This window comes from Ailuropoda melanoleuca, chromosome 11 (genome assembly GCF_002007445.2).
Source record: "Ailuropoda melanoleuca isolate Jingjing chromosome 11, ASM200744v2, whole genome shotgun sequence".
Lineage (NCBI taxonomy): Eukaryota > Metazoa > Chordata > Mammalia > Carnivora > Ursidae > Ailuropoda > Ailuropoda melanoleuca.
Window position 1 is genome coordinate 68,983,463 of NC_048228.1, and position 22,714 is coordinate 69,006,176.

Below are 22,714 nucleotides of genomic sequence, written 5' to 3' on the forward strand. Positions count from 1 at the left end.
AACTTTTGTTTTTATTTTTGCAGCTTTATTGAGATGTAATTAACGTACAATAAACTGCACATATTTAAAGTGTGCCATTTGATGAGTTTTGTCATATAACACCTGTATACATGTGTATGTCAAAATAGTGAACATCTTCATCACCCCCAAAAGTTTCCTTGTGTCTCTTCCTCCCCACCCCTTCCAGGCAACTGCTGATCTGCTTTCTGGCAGTATAGATTAGTTTGTATTTTCTAGAGTTTTATATAAATGGAACTATACAATATGTATTCTTTTTTGTTTCTTTTACTCATGATTATTTTGAGATTCATCCATGTTGTTGGATCAATGGTATTGATTCCCTTTAATGCTGAGTAATGTTTTATTATATGGATATACCACATTGATTTATTTGATTGCCATTTGTGTTTCCAGTTTTCGTCTATATAAATAAAGCTGCATGACTATTCTTGTTCAAGTCTTTTTGTAAGCATATACTTTCTTTTCTCTTGAGTAAAAATTTCTAGGAATAGAGTAGCTTAATCATATAGTGTATATGTGTTTAACTTTTTAAGGAACTGAGAAACTAATTGCCAAAGTGGTGCTATTACTTTACATTTCTACCAGCAGTGAATGAGAGAGTCTCTTCTGCTGCATTCATCACATTTAGTATGGTTAGTCTTTTTAATTTTAGTCATCCTAATAGGAGTGTAGTGTTATCATTATGGTTTTAATTTGTATTTCCTTAATAGTACATGATCTTGAGCATGTTTTCATGTTTATTTAACACTTGTAGATGTTCTTTGTTGAAGTGTTCCAACTTTTTGCCTGTTTTTTTAATTGAGTTGTTTCTTTATTGTTGAGTTTTGAGAATTGTTTATATATTATGGGTACAAGTGTATGCTTTAAAATCTCCCAATTGGTGATTTAACTTTTCATCCCCTAACAATTCTTTCAAAAGCAGAAATTTCTAATTTTAATAAAATCCAGTTTGTTCATTTGTCCTTTTATGGATTGTGCTGTTAATGTTACACCTAATAACCCTTCCTAGGCTAAATACAAAGATTTTTTTTGCTGTGTTTACTCTAGATTTTTATAGTTCCACGTTTTACTTTTAGGTCTAAGATTCATTCTGAGTTAAAATTTTTATATGGGGGCACCTGGGTGGCACAGCGGTTGGGCATCTGCCTTCGGCTCAGGGCGTGATCCCAGCCTTATGGGATCGAGCCCCACATCAGGCTTTTCTGCTGTGAGCCTGCTTCTTCCTCTCCCACTCCCCCTGCTTGTGTTCCCTCTCTCGCTGGCTGTCTCTATCTCTGTCGAATAAATAAATAAAATCTTTAAAAAAAATTTTTATATGGTGCAGTGTATCGATTGAAGTTATTTATTTATTTATTTATTTTTGCGTATAGATACCCAGTTGTTCGTTCACATTTGTTATAAAGGCTATTCTTTCTTCACTGAATTGCCTTTGTACTTCTGTTGGAAATCAGATGCCATATGCATCTGTTTCTAAACTCTGTTCTGTTCTGTTGGTGTGTTTATTTTGATGCAAAATACCACACTGTCTTGAGTATTGTAGCTTTATAATTACATCTTATAATTGGATAGTGTTAGCTCCCCAACTTCATACTCCTTTTTCAAAGTTGTTTTTTTTTTTTTTTTTTTTAAGATTTTATTTATTTATTCGACGGAGAGAGAGAGCCAGCGAGAGAGGGATCACAAGCACGGGGAGTGGGAGAGGAAGAAGCAGGCTCCCAGTAGAGGAGCCTCTTGTGGGGCTCGATCCCAGGACTCTGGGATCACACCCTGAGCCAAAGGCAGATGCCTAACGACTGAGCCACCCAGGCGCTCCTCAAAGTTGTTTTGCTTTTTACATTGTTTGTATTCCATATGGATTTTAGAATCAGCTTGTCAGTTTCTACAAAGAAAATCCTGTTGGAATTTTAGTTTGGATTGCACTGAGTCTATGCATCAATTTTGGGATATTGATATCTTAAAAATATTTAGTCTTTTGACCCATGAAATAGTGTCTTACTCCGGTTACTTAAGTCTTCAACATTTTTTTTCTGAGCAATGTTTTAAGTTTTGAGTGGACATGTCTTACATATCTTTATATGGTTTTATACTCAGGTATTATTTTTTATGCAATTTCAAATGGTACGTATTTTTATTTTTTATTTATTTAAAAAAAATTTTTTTAATGATTTTGTTTATTTTGGCAGAGAGGGGGAGAGAGCACAAGCACGGGGGGAGTGGAGGCAGAGGGAGAGGGAGAAGCAGGTTCCCAGCTGAGTGGGGAGCCCAACGTGGGGACCCTGGGATCATGACCTGAGGCAAAGACAGACGGCTCATTGACTGAGCCACCCAGGCACCACTACTTTTAAAATTTTTAATTAAGTTTTAAATTTTAATTCCGGTATAATTAACGTACAGTGTTGTATTAGTTTCAGGTATAGAATATAGTGATTCCCCAATTCTGTACATTATCAGTGCTCATCATAAGTGTACTCTTTAATCCCCATCATCTGTTTCACCCCCCCCCAACCCCTCTGGTAACCATCAGTTTGTTGTCTACAGTTAAGTATCTGTTTCTTGGTTTCTCTCTCTCTCTCTCTCTCTTTTTTTTTTTTTTTTGGCCTTTGCTCATTTGTTTTGTTTCTTAAATTCCACATATGAGTGAAGTCATATGGTATTTGTCTTTCTCTGACTTACTTTGCTCAGCGTTAACATTCTTTAACTCCATGCATTTTGTTGCAGATGGCAAGATTTCGTTCTTTTCTATGGCTGAGTAATATCCCGGTGTGTGTGTGTGTGTGTGTGTGTGTGAGTGTGAGAGTCAGTGTGTATGTGAGTGTATACCACATCTTCTTTATCCCTTCATATCGATGGACACTTGGGCTGCTTCCATAATTTGGGTATTGTAAATAGTGCATAAGGGTGCATATACCCCTTCGAATTAGTGTTTTGGTATTTTTTGGGTAAATACACAGTAGTGTGATTATTTGATCATAGGGTAGTTCTATTTTTAACTTTATGAGGAACCCCAGACTGTTTGCTGGAGTGGCTGCACAGATTTGCATTCCCACCAATAGTGCATGAGGGTTCCTTTTTCTCCACCTTCCCACCAGCTCTTGTTGTTTCTTAAGTTTTTGATCTTAGCCATTCTGACAGGTGTGAGGTGATATCTCATGTAGTTTTGATTTGCATTTCCCTGATGATAAGTGATGATGAGTATCTTTTTATGTGTCTGTTGGCCATTTGTATGTGTGTATTCTTTGGAGAAATGTCTGTTCATGTCTTTTTTAATTGGATTATTTGTTCTTTGGGTATTGAATTGTGTACGTTTTTAATACATTTTGGGTACTATCCCTTTACTGGATGCGTCATTTCCAAATATCTTCTCCCATACAGTGTGTTGCCTGTTAGTTTTGTTGATTGTTGCCTTCACTGTGCAGAAGCTTTTTATGTTCATGTGGTCCCAATAGTTTTATTTTTGCTTTTATTTCCCTTGCCTCGGAAGATGTATATAGAAACTGTTGCTACAGTCAGTGTCAGAGAAATTACTGCTTGTGCTCTCTCCGAGGATTTTTATGGTTTCAGGTCTTAACATTTAGGTCTTTAATAAATTTCAAGTTTATATTTTTGTGTGTGGTAGAAGTGGTCTAGTTTCATTCTTTGGCATGTAGCCATCCAGTTTTCCCAACACCATTGTTTTTTTTTTTTTGTTTTTTTTTTGTTTTTTGTTTTTTAAAGATTTTATTTATTTATTTGACAGAGATAGAGACAGCCAGCGAGAGAGGGAACACAAGCAGGGGGAGTGGGAGAGGAAGAAGCAGGCTCATAGCAGAGGAGCCTGATGTGGGGCTCGAACCCATAATGCTGGGATCACGCCCTGAGCCGAAGGCAGACGCTTAACCGCTGTGCCACCCAGGCGCCCCCCAACACCATTGTTGAAGAGACTGTCTTTTTTCCATTGTATATCCTTTTCTTCTTTGTTGAAGATTAATTGATCATATAATTGTGGGTTTATTTCTGGATTTTCTGTGCTGTTCCATTGATCTGTGTGTCTGTTTTGAGCCGGTACCTTCCTGTCTTGATCACTACAGCTTTGTAATATAACTTGAAGTCTGGAATTTTGTATAAATAATATATATTTTTAAAATTTCAATTATTTTTTCTTGCTAGGGTATAGTTTTGCTAAACTCACCTTTTCCATTAACTTATTTGTGGAGTATTGAATTTCTTTATAGACAGTCGTATCATCAACGATGAAGACAATATTGCTTTCCTTTGTAATATAGATTTTTTTTGTTGCTTTTCCTTATTGCACTGACTAGAATCTCCAGAAAAACATTGATGAGAAGTAGTGAGAACAGATATTCTTATTTTACTCCTGATCTAGGAAAAATGAATTTACATTTTCTTCATTTTTTATCTTCTTAATTGTAGGGTTTTTAAATTTTAAAGATTTTATTTATTTATTTGAGAGAGAGTGTGCATAAGAGGGAGGAGGGGCAACAGGAGAGGGAGAAGCAGACTCCCTCAATGCCAGGACCCAGGTGGGGCTCGATCCCAGGACCCTGGGATCATGACCTAAGCTGAAAGAAGATGCTTTTTTTTTTTTCTTTTTTTAAAGATTTTATTTATTTATTCGACAGAGACAGAGACAGCCAGCGAGAGAGGGAACACAAGCAGGGGGAGTGGGAGAGGAAGAAGCAGGCTCATAGCAGAAGAGCCTGACGTGGGGCTCGATCCCACAATGCCGGGATCACGCCCTGAGCCGAAGGCAGACGCTTAACCGCTGTGCCACCCAGGCGCCCCTGAAAGCATATGCTTAACCAACTAAGCCACCCAGGCGCCCCAATTATAGGGCTTTTGTAAATTTTTTTTGTTTGTTTTTGTTTTTTTTTTAATTTTTTTTTTAAAGATTTTATTTATTTATTCGACAGAGATAGAGACAGCCAGCGAGAGAGGGAACACAAGCAGGGGGAATGGGAGAGGAAGAAGCAGGCTCCTAGCGGAGGAGCCTGATGTGGGGCTCGATCCCAGAACTCCAGGATCATGCCCCGAGCCGAAGGCAGACGCTTAACCCAGGCGCCCCTTGTTTTTGTTTTTAAATCAGCTTGAGGAAGTTTTATTCTACTAGTTTGCAGAAAATTTTTATCCAGCATTCATGTTGGATTTTGTCAAATGCGTTTTCTTCTTCTTTAGAGAGATTTTAAAATTAGAAATCTGTTGAATTACATTGATTGATGTTAAACCAACCTTGCATTCCTGGAATGAACCCCACTTGGCTGGTCATGTCTATTTCTCTTTTGATATTTCTGTTGCATTTGATAGACTATAACTTTGTTCAGAAGTTTTACATCTAGGGCCCTCTGGCTGGGTCAGTTGGTAGAGAGTGTAACTCTTGATCTCAGGGTCATGAGTTCAAGCCTCACATTGGGTGTGGTGCCTACTTTTAATTAATTAATTACAAAAGTTTTACATCTATGTTCATGAGGGATATTTTTCTGTAGTCTTTTCTTATAATATCTGATTTTAGCATCAGGGTAATGATAGCCTCATAAAATGAGTTGGGAAGTGTTATTTCCCTTCAAGTTATATCCCTTCTTTCCTGGAAGAGTTTGTGCAGAATATGTGTTGGTTTAGCCTTAAATTTTGGAGAAGCCATTTGGGACTGGAAGGTTTTTTGTTGGAAGAGTTTAAACTACAAATTCAATTTCTTTGATAGATATGGGACTTTTCAGAACATCTGTTTTATCTTGGTTGAGCTTCATAGTTTCTCAAGGAAATTGTCCGTTTTATTGTAGTTCTTTATAATAAGCATAATATTTACTAATTACCTTTTTACCTTTTGTAAAGTCTCTAGTGATCATTACTTTTCTTATTCCTGAAATTGTTAGTTTATCCTTTGTCTCTCTTTTTTTTTCCTGGCCACTTTCGCTGGAGTTTATCAATTTTATTAATCGACTCAAGAGACCAGCTTTTGGTTTCATTGTCTATTTCTATTGATTTTATGTTTATATTTCATTGGTTTTAGTTTGACTTTTATTATTTCTTCTTACTTTGAGTTTAATTTTTTTTTTCTAGTTTCTTGAGGTGGAAACAAAGGTCATAAGTTTGAGACTTTTCTTCTGGTATTTAGTATTATAAATTTCCCTTTTCTTCTGGTGTTTAGTATTATAAATTTCCTTTCTGAATACTACATTCTTTGTATTGCCCAAATTATGATACGTTGTGTTTTAATTTTCATTTAGTTCATTTTGCTTTTATATTTCTCTTTTGATTTCTTCTGTGACCAATGCATTATTTAGAAGTATTTTATTTAGCTTTTAGATATTTGGGGGACTTCATAGAGATCTTTTTGTTATTTACTTGTAAATTTACAAATTAAATAAAAAAGTAACAGTGTGGTTAGATAATACTGTTTTGAATCCTTATAAATGTATTAAGGATTGTTTTATTCCAAAATATGAGCTATCTTGATAAATTAATTGCTATTGTGCACTTGAAAAGAATATATTCATCTGTTATTGGGTGGAGGGTTTTATAAATGTCAATTATGTCAAGTCTGTTGATATGTTTAGAGCATCTGTATTCTCACTGGTTTTCTGACTCTTCTGTCAATTATCAAGAGAGTAGTATTAAAATCTCTGAGTATAATTATGTAATTGTGGATTTGTCTATTACAGGTTTTGTTTTATGTATTGTGACACTGTAATTAGGTGCATAAACTTTCAGGTTTTATATCTACTTCATGGGTTGACCTGTATCATTATGAAATTGACCTTTTTTTTTTTTTTAAAGATTTTATTTATTTATTTGACAGAGAGAGAGAGACAGCCAGTGAGAGAGGGAACACAAGCAGGGGGAGTGGGAGAGGAAGAAGCAGGCTTTCAGCAGAGCATGGAGCCCATGCGGGGCTCGATCCCAGGGACCTGGGATCATGCCCTGAGCCAAAGGCAGACGCTCAACGACTGAGCCACCCAGGCGCCCCTGAAATTGACCTTCTTTATCTTCAGTATTTTTTTTTTGAAAACTACTTTGTCTAATATTAATTTAGTCATTTCTACTTTCTTTTGATTACTATTCATGTTGCATATATTTTTTTCATGTTTTTGCTTTTAACATATTTGTGCCTTTATTTAAAGTTCATTTCTTGGGGCGCCTTGGTGGCTCAGGTTAAGCATCAGCATCAGGTCTTGATCTCAGGGTCATGACTTCAAGCCTGGCATTGGGCTCCATGCAGAGCTTGGAGCCTACTTAAAATTAAGTAAATAAAGTTCATTTCTTATGGCAGTGTTGGGTCTTGCTTTTTCTTTTTCTTTTTTTTTTTTTTAAAGATTTTATTTATTTATTTGACAGAGATAGAGACAGCCAGTGAGAGAGGGGACACAAGCAGGGGGAGTGGGAGAGGAAGAAGCAGGCTCATAGCGGAAGAGCCTGATGTGGGGCTCGATCCCATAACGCCGGGATCACGCCCTGAGCCGAAGGCAGACGCTTAACCGCTGTGCCACCCAGGCGCCCCGGGTCTTGCTTTTTCATTCAATCTGTCAGTCTCTGCATTTTAGGGATTTTGGACCGCTTACATTTATTGTGACTAGTGATAAGGCCAAATTTAAAATTTCATTTTACTATTTGTTTTCTTTTTTTTCTACATCAGTTTTTAATTTCCATTCTCATTTTCTATCTTTTTGTTTTTCTGAATAATAATTTTTTGAGGTGAAATTTGCATAACAGAAATTAACCATATAAAGTAAGCAATTCAGGGGCACCTGGGTGGCACAGCGGTTAAGCGCCTGCCTTCGGCTCAGGGCGTGATCCCAGCGTTCTGGGATCGAGCCCCACATCAGGCTCCTTCGCTATGAGCCTGCTTCTTCCTCTCCCACTCCCCCTGCTTGTTCCCTCTTTCGCTGGCTGTCTCTATCTCTGTCAAATAAATAAATAAATAAAATCTTTAAAAAAAAAATAAAGTAAGCAATTTAGTACATTCACAGTGTTGTACAATTATCATCTCTATCTAGTTCCAAAACATTTTCATCACTCCAAAGTAGAACTCCTTAACCAGTAAGCATTTTCTCTTCATTACCTTCTCCCTCCAGCCCTGGCAACCATCATTCTGGGTTTTGTCTCTATGGATTTATCCATTTTGGATATTTCATATAAACGGAAACACAATGTATGAGCTTTTGTGTCTGGCTTCTTTTATTTAGGTTAGTGTTTTTGAGGTTCATCCATGTGTCAATACTTTATTCTCTTTTATGGATAGATAATATTCCATTGTATGTATATACCACGATTTGTTATCCATTCATCCATTGATGGACATTTGGACTATTTTCACCCAAAAGGTAATTAGTGCTTCTGTGAACATGGGCGTACATGTATTTGATACTTATTTACAGTTCTTTTGGGTACATACCTAGAAGTGTGGGATCATAAGGTAATTTTATATTTAAATTCTTTTTATTTTATATATGTATTTTATTACAAAGTTGTTCTAAAGATTTATTTATTTATTTATTTGAGATAGAGACAGTGAGAGAGAGCACAAGCAGGGAGCCTGACACAGGGCTCGATGCCAGGACCCTGAGACCATGACCTGAGCCAAAAGCAGATGCTTAACCAACTAACCCATCCAGGCACCCCATTATTTTATCTTACTTTTTTTAGAGAGGGTAGGGAGGGGCAGAGGGAGAGTGAGAGGGAAAATCTTAAGCAGGCTCCATGCCCAGTTTGGAGCCCAAGACAGGGCTTGGTCTCAAGACCCTGAGATTATGACCTGAGCTGAAATCAAGAGTCAGACACTTACCAACTGTGTTACCCAGGCTCCCCTCTATGTTTAACTTCTTGGGGAACCAGAGCAGCATTTCGTCTAGGGCTAATTATTCCCTACCAGTGAAGTAAGACTATCTTGGATACTTTAAAAAAAAATTTTTTTTAAAGATTTTATTCATTTAGGTATTAGAGAGAGTGCAAACAGGGGTGGTGGTGAGGGGGAAGAGATGAGTAGACTCCCCACTGAGCATGGTGCAGGGCTCCGTGGGGGCCTGTCTCAGGACCCTGAAACCATGACCTGGGGCTAAATGAAGTGTCAGACACTCAAAGGACTGAGCCACCCAGGCGCCCCTATCCTGATTAGTCTTTTTAATGGCCTGTTAATTGTGATATTTTCTAGTGTGGCTGATGGAAAGAAGCAATTTGCTGATCTTTGTGAGCTTTGGGCATTGTTACCTCTAATCCTTTCTAGTAGTTTTTTTTGCTCCTCCTCTGGTAGTTCCTTTACCTGCATGCATTCCTCAGTACTCACCTTAATACTCAGTAGGGACTGCGTGCAGCTCTTTGCAGTTCATTCTCTGTGTAGCATTCTCCTCTCTGGTACTCTGTTCTGTGGCTTCTAGCTGCCCTGGTCTCCCCAGACTCAGCTTTGTCTCCTTAACTTAGGGAGTCCCCAGGCTTTGTCTGGGCTTTTTCCATTTGTTGTGGCCTGGAAGCTCTCTTATATCCATAAGCTTGGGAAATCATGGGTCCTGTCTCATTTTTTTCTGATCTCTCAGGAATCAGTGTCTTTTGTTGTCTGTTGTCCATTGTCTTTAAAACAGTTTCATGTCTTGCCCCCCCTCCCTTTTTTGTCGTGTCAGGCCAGAGGGTAAATCTGGTACCTGGTGCAGTATCTTTGCTGAAAATGAAAGTCTGAATGTTCTCTTTTTATAGAAGCATTCTTGACATGTAAGTACTACACTAGATGCTGGCGATAGAAAGATGTATATTAATGCTCTACTCAGATGGCATGTAGTCTGGTGGACAATTGGCTGAGTGCAGAGGTAGTTTAAGTTTGTAAGTACTTGTCATATTTTTCGTGAAGTACCTCTAATAGCAAAGACAATAAATATGTGTCCTTAGGGCCTAGAAATATGAAATGGCCCCCTGTAATCACAAAACATATTTGAAGTCTTGTCTTAACATCTCAAATACTCATTTGAACTTCTCATTCTATTATATAACATATATTTGTTTTAATAGAAAAGGTTTAAAATGACTTATCAAGTTGATACTATTAGAAAAGGAGCATATCCGTCTTCTGAAAATGCGGTTTTCAGCTGCCATTTCTTTATGCTGCCGGTGTGCCATTCTCTGGAAATTACTTACTCATTAATTCAACTAATACATGGTTCCTCTTATGGACTTAAAAGGTAGACAAAAGGCAATGAGATGATTACAAATAGTGATAAGTACTTGGAAAACAATAAAACAGGAAACTTCAACCTTTTAGTAGGTTCCTTGTAAATGCCTGAAGAGCTTCCAAGTGAATAGAATGCTTCAGCTTCATTAAATAGATATTATGACATTTTCTTTGCAAAAGCTTATTTTTGTTTATAGATTTGTTTATACTTTGCCCCTTGATTGTGCCCTAGTTACAGTATTATGGTTTAGAAAATTGATGTCCAAGTAAGTGAACTTTTTATGACTTGTATGTGCTTTCAGCTTGGCTGGTTTTTTTGAGGAAACAAGTTTCATATTTTACTGTATGTTGTGTTATAGTATTTTTGTTTTGATTTGTCTTTCATATTGAAGTAACTATTAGTTTTAGTTTTTTGAGTTTTTGTACATATATCATATCCCAACTTTAGTGACTTTGTATATGCTCTCGGCCATTATCCTGTTTGACTGAAAACCCTAAGTTGTTGACTGTTCAATACAATTTCTTAAACTTGTGGTTGTCTTGCCTCTTTTTAGTGCTTTATCTCTCTTACATTTGATGACCAGAATTATGTGGTTTTCTGAAAGTGCCCTCTATATGGATTTGTTGTAAATATTGTATATCTCCATTCCCTTTATACTCTTTTATTTGTATTTAGTCTTATATCAGGGATCATTTCTTAGAAATAAGGAAATAGGCTGCAACGTGGGGTACCTGGACTTTGGTGTTTGGAAAGTGGAACTTACTCTGAGTAAACTTCAGTTTTCACCTGCCTAGAATGGTGTGAATCTCTTACAGTGTTATTTTAAGAATTAGAGCAAGTGCATATAAAATACTTAGTATAGTATTTTGCCTGTAGTAGGTGCTTAGTTCATGGCAGTTGCTATTATTATTTTTTTTATTATTCTTCCTAGTTTTTGTCTTGCTAACTGCTGTATCCCCAGTGCCTCTCACAGTGCCTCACGTCTACTTTGTGTTCAATAAATATTTGCTGAATGGATATACTCTTTGGCTTTTGAAACCCTTGAGTAGTAAGATCATAAGATTTCAGAAGATATAGTTCTTACTATTTAAAACAAGATTCCTAAGTAAATAAAAGTGTTTTGTCTTTTAGAGTAAATAACAGACATTTTTTCCTACAGGGACAATGTGGTAAAGTGTAATAGGTAGTAAATCACTGTTTGAAGCAGGGTGAACTTGAGTTGAGTCACTTAAAAACGTCTCTGAGCCTAGAGTTTTTCTACCCCCTACTCTTCTTTTTCTTTTAATCTGAGAAAAAGGCTAACTGACCTCTCAGGTACTTTACAGCTCTGAAAAATCTATAATCCTTTGAATATTGAGAGCTGTGTTCCTCTGTAAAAACATTTGTATTTCTAAGCTTTAAGTAAGGAAGTTTTCAGTGTTGATTGTTATTTCAAATCTAAAGAAGTAACATTTTAGTAAAATTTTTAGTTTGTTTTGTTTTGCTTTGCTTCTCTGAGTTGTTTTGTTTTTTTTTTTTTAGGATTTTATTTTATTTATTTATTTATTTATTTATTTTTTTTTTTTTTAAAGATTTTTTTTAATTTATTTGACAGAGATAGAGACAGCCAGCTAGAGAGGGAACACAAGCAGGGGGAGTGGGAGAGGAAGAAGCAGGCTCACAGGCAGAAGAGCCTGATGTGGGGCTCGATCCCAGAACGCTGGGATCACGCCCTGAGCCGAAGGCAGACGCTCAACCACTGTGCCACCCAGGCGCCCCTAGGATTTTATTTTTAAGTAATCTTTACACCCAATGCGGGGTTTGAACTCAACCCCAAGATCAAGAGTTGCATGCTCCACTGACTGAGCCGTCCAGGCGTTCCAAGTTCTGTTTTGGTTTGTTTTCTTAAGATAATTGCTATCTAGTTTTTGAAACTTTGAAGGGTCTGTATCCAGTCTAACTGCATTTCTCTCACTTTAAATTTAGTATGCTTAGATTCACTATTGGGTATCTTCTCTCAACCCCAGTTTAATTATCTAATAATTGTTAGTTACTTTCCTTGGGATGTTGTAGAAGTTGAAAATCCAAATGGGAGAGGTCAGGAGTAGAGTTTTTGAGTGAGAATGTGTAGTCTTTTAAGACTTAAAGAAATTCAAGGGAAAGTCAACCTGGGGGAATCGTATTAGGAAACTACAAATACTTGCATATGGGAGGAATTTGAAATATAGTTTCTCAGTTATACTGACGGTATTGAAAGTTACCCACAACTTTCAGATTTCTAATTTACTCTGTGTTTGTAATTTGGTGTTTGTAGTTGGTAACCAAATCATAAAATGAGAATGGCATTGAACAATGTTTGTATGAAGAATTAGATAAACAAAAATGCCTTTAACATATTGCAAATAATGAAACAAAGCAAAATAAAAGCATCTCTTTTTAAAGTTTATTTATTTTTTTTGGTAATCTCTACACCCAATGTGGGCCTTGTACTTACAACCTTGAGATCAAGAGTTGCGTGCTCTTCTGACTGAGCCAGCCAGGCACCCCCAAACTTAAAAGCATCTTAATGAAATTTTATTAAGGGGAATTCTCAAAAATTTCTGGTGAACAAGGGATGATGAATGAAATGTGTTCTTATGACAGCCATTATTATTAAATGAAGATGTAGAAAATCAGTGCTAACTTTTTTTTTCTTTTTTAGAATGCTATCCAATTTGCTTTGTTTCTATAAATACAACAAATATTTATAAGGGCTTTCATGTGGTCAGCAATGTTCTTAGTCTTCAGTATCCTTTTTTTCTTGACTTTATATGCCCCTGTTACAGAGGTTTTTCAGGAAGCTGATCTTTGTTGTGAAGGAAGGTTTAATGCTGTTCTAATGTACAGTGATAGACGTGGCAGTATAAAATATGATTTACAGAAATTTCTGTCCTATAAACCAGAAAAAACGAACTTGAATTATACATTTGTATATTTAAATTAGAAACATCTTAATGTTATATTTTTTTTTAAAAACTTTCGTATTATAGTAGATACTTGACCTTTACCCCTTTTTAAATGTAGTTTAAGGTATTAACATTTGGTTTATAAATCACTCTAAATTGCTAAATTCCTGATATTTGCATAACTGAAAATATTTTGCTAAGATGCAAAATCTGTAGTAATATGTAATGGAACAATAGACGCCAAGGAACAAAGGAAGAGAAAAATAATTATAGGTATCCCCTGCTTCTTGAAAGTTCACATTATGACCACTTCAGTTTTATAAAAGATATGTATTATTACCTGTCTTTATTAACTGAAGGAGGATTTTCGCTTTTAGGAAGAAAAGCAAAAAGCAAAAATAGCATTTATTGTGTGTTTTGCAGCAGCTGTTATAGAGGTAGCATGTACCTTGAGCATCAAGAGTGGCCCCACCAAACTTCTTCCTCAGAACTACACACTCAACATCTCAGCATCAAGCCACCATAGCTTTGAACTGTGTCTGTGAACATCTGTGTTATATCTCTTTTTTATTTTGTACATTTGTTAGCAAGATGTGTCCTAGGGTATCAGAAAAGCCTAAGAGGTTATTTTTTGGGTCTGGGAAAACTCAAAAAATTTTCTGTATAAATTAATTATAATTGCTTCTTTATGCTTCTGTTTCAGTTTATGAAAGGTTTTATTAAGAACACTCTTGGATAGGGGTGCCTGGGTGGCTCAGTTGGTTAAGCATCTGACTCTTGACTTCGGCTCAAGTCATGATCCTTAGGGTGATGAGATCAAGCCTTACCTGATCTCTCTCTCCCTCTTCCCTACCCCGTTCCTGTTCGTGCACACTCTCAATCTCTCCTTAAAAAAAAAAAGAAGAAGAAGAAGAACAACACTCTTGGATAGCTGAGGAATCCTGTATTATACACCTGCTGTTAGCAAAGCATTTCATATGCATCGTTCTCTTTGGGTTTTTTGTCTCCTTTTTTATTGAAGTATGATTGACATAAAAAAAAGATGTACATATTCATGTATACAACTGGATAAGTTGGAGCTAAGTATACACCTGTGAAATTGTCACCATAAACAATACCATGAACTGACCGTCACCTCTAATAATTTCTTCCTTCCCTCCCTCTTGTGTGTGTGTATTTGTGTATATGGTAAGAACTTTTAATGTAAGATCTATTCCATACATTCTTCTTTTTTATCCAGCTTTGAGATATAATTGACATGTATAAATTTAAGATACACATGATGATTTGATATATACATATATTGGGAAACCCATACATCCTCTTTTAATTTAATCTTTACTGCAGTCTTATGTGGTAAATATTACAATATCTAATAATTATTGAATGCTCACTATATGCCAGGGATTGGCTTAATCAGTTTACTTGCGCTGTGCCATTTAATTTTCCCTAAATTCCAGGAGTAGATGTTCATATTATTCCTCCTTTAAGGATGAGAAAACTGAGGCTCAGAAGTTAAGTGGTCCATTGGAAGCCGCACAGTCCTAAAGCTAAGCCACAACTAGAATTGCAGGCTTACAGCTCCAAATCTCATACTTTTTTTTTTTCATTCTCCAATAAGAATACAAAATCAAGCTTTTAAAAGTTACTTATTATAATTTGATTTTATAACTAGAAGCAGGGAGATTGTAGAGCTTTGAAAGGAATTTAAAAGATCATTATTTCACAAGTTAGGAAATGAAGGCCCATGGAATGTTATAATTTACCTAAGTTTATCTGGTTGATTTATAAATGGTAATAATGTTCAGGCATTTATATCAGCTTTTATAATACTATAGTTTTTCAGCAAATTTATGTTTCCAATTTTTTTCCCTAATATTTAAATAAATTTGTATTTCTTGAAGATACAGAATCTTAGGTAAGGAAGAGTGCTGTAAAGCAGATAAAATGGACACAGGAGAAAAGAGCATTTTAATCAAATTTTATACAGAGGTCCAGTTGGACAACTAAGAGTTGATATAGTGCTTCTGGTTCTATTTTACTTTTATAAGAACAAATAAAAATCAACATACCTGTCTTTGAAAAATTATGTATGAGATTCTTGCTTACTAGGTATACATGATTTCTGGTAAAGTTTTTTTCCCCCCTAATATTACATCTTTCCTTGAAACTTGTATATTTACTCTTGGAGAGATTGAGAATGTGATGTAATGAGTTGGTGCAATGTAGACAGTAGAGGGACTCTCAGAGTTGGGTTTTCTATGTCCAGTCCTAAGTGTTGAGTCTGTGGGTTGTTGCCCCTTTCTCAGTATCTCCCATATTGTAAAGTGTAGGATAAAGAAATAGGTGTAACCTCTTTGAAATGTTATCTCAGTAGCTTTGGAAAAGGATGTAAAAGATTTCACATTATGAGGAATATACTTGTTATTTCATTTTAAAGAATACTTGAGGCTTGAAACTTAGAAAACTGATTCTTAGATAAACTAAACAAACTATGGCCATTAGTGTGAAGAGTGCTGATAATTAGTTTTTAATTGAAATAGAAACATGTTACTAAATTCTCATCATAAAAGAAGATAATCCAAAAAAGTGTAAATTTTAAGCCTTAAACGTGCAGGGGTGGCACTGGGACTTTAAAGAAAGATGTGTTAGACGACTTAGAAAACGTATTTTTGCCAAGAGCTGGCTGACATTCAATTCTCTTTGAATATTTAGAGCATAGTAGTGATGTGGTTTGTAGAAAAAATTGCTTTGCCTGTCTTCTTTAGTGTCCAGTCTACTGTTAGCCATCCAGTGAGTTCTTAATTTCAGACACTATATTTTTTAATTTTAGAATGTCCTTTTGATGTTTTTAGAGAGTACAGTTCTCTTTGAAATCTTCTTTTCAGACATATTTGTCCATCTTTTCCTTTTATTTCATTGAACATATTAACCATAGTTAATTTTAAGTCCTATCAGCTAACACCAATGCTTGGATTATTCATGGATCTGTTTAAACTCTGGGTTTTTTCTTTTTGATTATTCGTCACATTTTCCTGCCTTTTATAGTTGTTTATTTTATGCTAGATGTTATAGACAAAATGAGAAGCTTCAGATGAAATCTTCCATAGTCAGGGGTCTTATCTTTTCTCTATTAGACAGAAAGGGTGAGGAGAATGATCACTTCGGTCTAATCAGAGATTGAGCTGGGTTGGCATGAGTTACAAGTTTAGTAAGATTCAGTTCACCTTCAGATTTGTCCCTTTTTCTTGGGTATGGCCCTTCTTAGATTCTTGATGGAGGTTTGGCAGGTCTTTTTCTCCTAAAAGTTGTACCCTTAGGATATTTTGAGTTTGGCTTTTTAGCCTTCCGTCTCCTGCAGGTTCAAGTGTCTTGAGGGAGAGACTGATCAAGTGTTGGATTGCTGCAGGTCTTTCTCCCTCCGGCAGAATTTTGTCTCCTAAGCCCTGGGAGACTGTGAGTAATTTTTCTCTGCCTTTCTGGCATGGTCCCCGACCCTTCCATGCTGCCCTAGAACTCAGTAATGTCTCTAGGGAGAACTGGCTTTGCGTTATTTAGGGCACATCTAATTTCCAATCCATTGAGCCAGCATGCACAACCTGCAAAAAAGCTTTGTTGATTTCCCTTTCCCCCTATTGAGTTGTGCTGATTGTTGCCAAGTCTGATCCTCAGCCCACCCTTAGAATCAACAGAGAAAATGGCCAGTAATCATCAAATGATTTAGGAAGGGTTCTTTTCTTCCCTGGATTTTATTTCATCTGTTCCATGTTGTTTTCAGAATTTTATGATGTTTTAAAAATAATGGGGTTTTTTTTCTTCTTCAGTTTTTCCATTTCTATTGGTAGTAGAGTGTTGGCTTGACACCAGCTACTACATCCTACTCAGAAGCGTAAGTCTCCAACTACTTTCACTTGATGTAAAGAAATATGCTGTTCTTTGCATGATTGAAGGAAGAGAATTAGATGATTGTTTTTGTCTTGTTTTTAACATTTTATTTGAATTTTTTTTTCAAATTCAAATGCAAGTAGAAATAGTTATCCAAAGTGGAAAGAACATTGGTTTTAGGGATGCCTGGGTGGCTCAGTTGGTTAAGTGTCTGCCTTCTGCTCAGGTCATGATCCCAGGGTCTTGTGATCCAGTCCTGCATCTGGCTCCTTGCTCAGTGGGGAGCCTGCTTCTCCCTCTGCCTTCCTCTCACCCTGCTTGGGTGCTCTCTCTCTCTCTCTGTCTCTGACAAACAAATAAATAAAATCTTAAAAAAAAATTGGCTTTAAAGTTTGGAGATCTGGGGCGCCTGGGTGGCACAGCGGTTAAGCGTCTGCCTTCGGCTCAGGGCGTGATCCCGGCGTTATGGGTTCGAGCCCCACATCAGGCTCCTCTGCTATGAGCCTGCTTCTTCCTCTCCCACTCCCCCTGCTTGTGTTGCCTCTCTCACTAGCTGTCTCTATCTCTGTCAAATAAATAAATAAAATCTTTAAAAAAAAAAAAAAGTTTGGAGATCTGAGCTTGAATCCTGTCATTCCCCTGAATGGTATATACAACCTTGGGCAAACCATTTAAATTCTGTAAGCCTGTGTACTTAATGTATAAAATAGAAATACACCTCAGATCATGAGGCAAAGTATAAAAAATAAAAGAGATTTTGGATGAATCTAATTGACACTGAAGACTGGAGTAGAATGGGTATTTTTCAGACCCTAGAATCACAGAATATTAGAGGTGGAAAAAGTTTAGTTTTAGAGTAAGTTGGATTGTCAAGGCCAAAAGCCTCGTTAGTGGCTTATTTTTTGCATGTGATAGATGTGTTATTTGACAAGTTACAGATTTCTTTACAAATTCATAACTCTTGGTGTATAATGGAAAGAGCATTATATTGAAGGCTCTACAATCCTGGTTTCACATCCTAGCTCTACCTGTTTCTAGTGCAGCTTTAAGTTTCTTTTACCCCTTTAAGCTGTAGTTTTCATGGGTAAAATGAAAGTAAATCAGGATGCCTAATAGATGCTTTGTGAATATTAAATAAAGTAACAAAGGGAAGACACTATCATTGGGTGTGAAGATCAATAGATACTGTTCCTTACCCCTTTTTGTTTCTCTAGTTGTCCATTATAATCACTTAGCAAGAGACTTTTCCCCTTACCTGTTGGTCCTAACCAGTGTTTCATTCTTGTGTAATTATGTAGTTTTTAAAAATCTCTGATAATAGTACCTTGATTATATTAGCTTAGTGAAATTCATTTGTCAGAATCCCTGATAGTAATACTGTTGATTATATTAGCTTAGTGAAATTCACTTGTCTTATGAACAGTTTTTCTAATCTTCTGATGTCAGTCAAAACTCAGCTTTAGGGGGCGCCTGGGTGGCACAGAGGTTGGGCGTCTGCCTTCGTCTCAGGGCGTGATCCCGGCGTTATGGGATTGAGCCCCACATCGGGCTCCTCTGCTATGAGCCTGCTTCTTCCTCTCCCACTCCCCCCTTGTGTTCCCTCTCTCGCTGGCTGTCTCTCTATCTCTGTCAAATAAATAAATAAAATCTTTAAAAAAAAAAAACAACTCAGTTTTAGTTTTTAAAAACATTTATTTGAGAATAGTGGACACAAAATAAGTGCAGTTTTGTTTTTTGAGATGATGTCAGTATTTACTGAAATGTTATCAGAGGTTAGTGGATAACTTCCTTAAAATCATGTGCAACATTTTATGTATTTATGTATGTGTACCTTTTTCATCATTCACCAAGTAGTCAGAGTTACCTAAGAAAGTTAAGAACCACTAGCCTATGTCAAACTTCTGATGAAATTGTATTTAAGCATACCTTATTTAAGATTAGTTATAGTTTTGAGACAGAAAATATCTGCAGTTGCTTAGCTTATCTTCACCTGAGAATATTACTTTTGACAAACAGTACTAAAAGTTGTTCTAATGATACTTTGATGGATGTTTTAGTTTATCATAGGTTATTTAAAAGTTGATGTTCACGTAAAATTTTTAAAAGGAGCCTTTAAGTACAGGAAGGGAATTTGTTTAAACATCCTTTTGAGGAATCTGATCATACTCTAGTTTGTTTTTTTGCTGAATCCAGATTTTTCATGTTTCACAATACTGAGGTATGCCATTTAATTTTTTGCACATCACTGCAATATAAGACTTACATTAATCCAGAAGAAACAGGTGAATCATGTAATTTTCTCTTAAAATAATTCATTTAAAATTTTATGTGGTTTCCTTCCAATGACTTATAACTAGAAACATTTTTGTGTCCCTTATTTCAGCAATTTGAATTTGTACAAATGTCAAAAGAAAGTATAGTTCTTACTTGAAAATACTTCAAATACTTTAAAAAATGAGATTATGCATATATTTAAAGCATTGTTGTAGTTAAAGCTTAATGCATTATAAATTTAGGAGTTTAAAATTAAAACTTGTTTTAAAAAACAAGTGGAGGGGCGCCTGGGTAGCGCAGTCGTTAGGCGGTTGCCTTCGGCTCAGGGCATGATCCTGGCATTCCGGGATCGAGTCCCACATCGGGCTCCTCCGCTGGGAGCCTGCTTCTTCCTCTCCCACTCCCCCTGCTTGTGTTCCCTCTCTCGCTGGCTGTCTCTCTGTCACATAAATAAATAAAATCTTTTTTAAAAAAATAAATAAAAAAGAAGTTGAGCACTTGAAATTGCTCATTGACATTATGTATGAATAAATCTCATTCAAATAAAGTTTGAGTTTATTGAGTTAAATATTTTAAGTTTAAATAGCTGAACTTTTATAGTTATTAGTATTAGCGAGATATTCTATTTATATGTCTTGTATAAATATGTTTTAGCATCTTCATGTTTTCAAGACTGATAAGAATGCCGTTTCCTTGGGAAAAATTCAGAGAAATTTTGTTAACGTGGACATTTAACATTTTTTCCTTTGGCTTTAAAGTACTTTAAAATTCATGAGATTTCCATTGATTTTTATTAGCAACTTCTAGAAGAACACTTTTTGAAAAACCACTTTTCAAACAATTGTGATAAATGAATCATTGGTAATGAGTATACTATTAAGTAATAGTGGTAACAAAGTAGGGGAATAATACACTCAAGGTTTTCTAAACCTTTCTTGCTGCCTTGAATGACTTATTTATATCTAATGACATGTAATTTGCTTATATGGAATAGTAATTTATTCCTTAGAAAGTAATGGTATTTAGGAAAAAAATGGCAAAAATGCTTCATAATAAGTCAAATTTGAATTTTCAAGAAATCCTAATTTTCGGTTGCGCTAACTTAACTTTCTAAGTGCTTTATAGGTATTTTACTGTTGTAAGCTCACTTTAGATGCCTCTTTGGAAGTTGATAGGAACATGGCATACCTAATGTAAATTTTTTTTTAATCATTATTTAATTAGCCATTTTGTGAATTATCCAGGCCATTTTACATCTATTAAGGTTTTCATGTTTTCACTTATTTCCACAATTCTCTCAAAAAATTAAAAGGAATCAAGGGCAATAGTAATAGAAGCCAAGATTTCTATCCTTCTATTACTACTACTTGTTACTTAAAAGTCTGTTTAATGTATGTTTATTTAGAAATTGAAATGTTTTTGAATCTCTTTTATTTTTACTTTAACGTTGCCAAATGGCTATATTAGTTACTTCACCTGTGAGAAAACTATAATTAGCAAGGTGTTGAAATGAAGAAATGTGTGAAAAAAAGTTAAAGAGAGCTCTATGATAAACAAGATAGGTGGAAGTCCAGATTCTTGGGGCTGTCCCCTTCCAGAACAGGTTAATGGCATTACATTATTTTCTTAAAAACTTACTTTGTTTGCATGGTGTGAGTTGGTGGTCTTGTCCTTTTAATTAAGAATTCATGATAAAATTAGATTTCTTGTTGATCATCTTATGCTGCAGGACTGAGGAGTCATTGGTAAAGAACCGCTAACCTGTCCTCTCACCCCCAGGGTGTGAACACTGAAAAGGATTAAGGCCCACTGTAGGGAAGCTAGCACTGAAGCCTGCACTGCCCTTTCCCCTGTTCTTTCAGTTAAATAGAAGATTTTTAGTTCCCATGACTATCAATCTGGTGCTTTTCACAAGTACCAAATTCTTTTAGGAAAATTAAGATGACTTATTTTTAGAAATCCACTGGCCTAGAATACTGAAAGATGATTTTTTTTCTTTTTGGTATTTTGTGTTGACAGGCTCTGTACATACTAATTTTTTTCTGATGCATGTTTTATTTAATTTATATTGAATTTGATGATTGATACAAACTTTTAAAAATCAAGAACAGATTTTTATATGGTTAGGTTTGCTTGTCTCATAGTAATTAATAGAGTTTGTCAGTGTTGAATCTCACATTTCTTTAGAAATAGCTGTCTAACAACCCTGTGGACATAAACTCTTAACTTTTAGTTCTAGATGACTGCAATTATAAGGTGCTTTCTTTTCATGTTGAAAGGCTTTTACACGGTTTTTATAAATGCTGAGGTGTCATATATTTTTTCAGTATTTGCTAAATTGGTATTGTATTTAAGCTTGAAAATATATTTTGATTTTTTTAGCTAAAATAATTGCAGAGTATTAAACATTCTTGGTAGTTAAAGCGTTTTTTTTCCATTTAATTTAAGCTTTTGTTGTTACTAACAAATAATTTGTGGCACAGTTTTTCTTTTCTTTCTTTCTTTTCTTTCTTTCTTTCTTTCTTTCTTTCTTTCTTTCTTTCTTTCTTTTTCTTTCTTTCTCTTTCTTTCTTTTCTTTCTCTTCCCTTTTTTAAATGACTGCTAGAATCTATATACTTGTCACCTTAGTGTCCTAGAAATGTTCCACTTAGATCAAGGGTTCCTTTCTGGTTTTGTATGTTCTCACCTGCTCCTCACTGTAAATCATTGAGATGTCAAGTGCAGTGATTAATTAAGCTGCACGTGCAAGTGCTTTTTTTTCACCTGTCAAGCAGGAAAGAAGCCTTATCGCAAGATTAGATGCTGCTAATTCACAGCTTTTTCTCCAGACTGTCAAGTATGTAGAAATATTTTATATTTAGATGCTTATTCAGAATATTGCATATCAGAGTTTGTTTTGAGTTCTTAAATATTGTAAGATACAATTATTATACCTAACCCTATCATTAAACTCCTAATTAGAGGCAAAGAGTAAATTCAGAATTCCTACATAAATATTTTGGAGGTTAAGGTTTATACTTTGTAATTACCTTTTATCCAAAAACTGCTAGTTGACTTAAGTTATTTAAAGTAACTATTTTCAAGTATCTAAATTGATTTTGTATGTATCATATACACCATGAGATCCATTCCTAATGAGATCCATTCTTATATAGCATAAGTTTAAATTTGTGATGAAATATGATGATGGTAACTACACTTTTTTTCTTTGAGTAATGAATATTCGCTGAATGTAATGTTAAGCTTTTACTTTTTATACATTGATACAAAACCTTGGACTTGGATAGCTTGTTCTTCCCACCCTAGTTATTTCATTCTCCACCCCCCTTTTTAAACATCAGTAAAAGTAAAACCTCAAATTGTATAGTAATCTTAATCTATTATTAAAAAGTCCTAGAAAGGAAGATTACAAGGTAGATTCAGGTTTTGAATCGGTTTTGCCATTGGTTTAGCAGCGGGTG

The 22,714-nt window shown here is 35.5% G+C and overlaps 1 protein-coding gene across 2 annotated transcripts in view; it reads left to right on the top strand.

Moving 5' to 3' along the window:
* CHIC2 (cysteine rich hydrophobic domain 2) overlaps positions 1-22,714 on the top strand; it is a 54,416-nt gene that overhangs the window by 25,630 nt on the left and 6,072 nt on the right. The window lies entirely within an intron of this gene.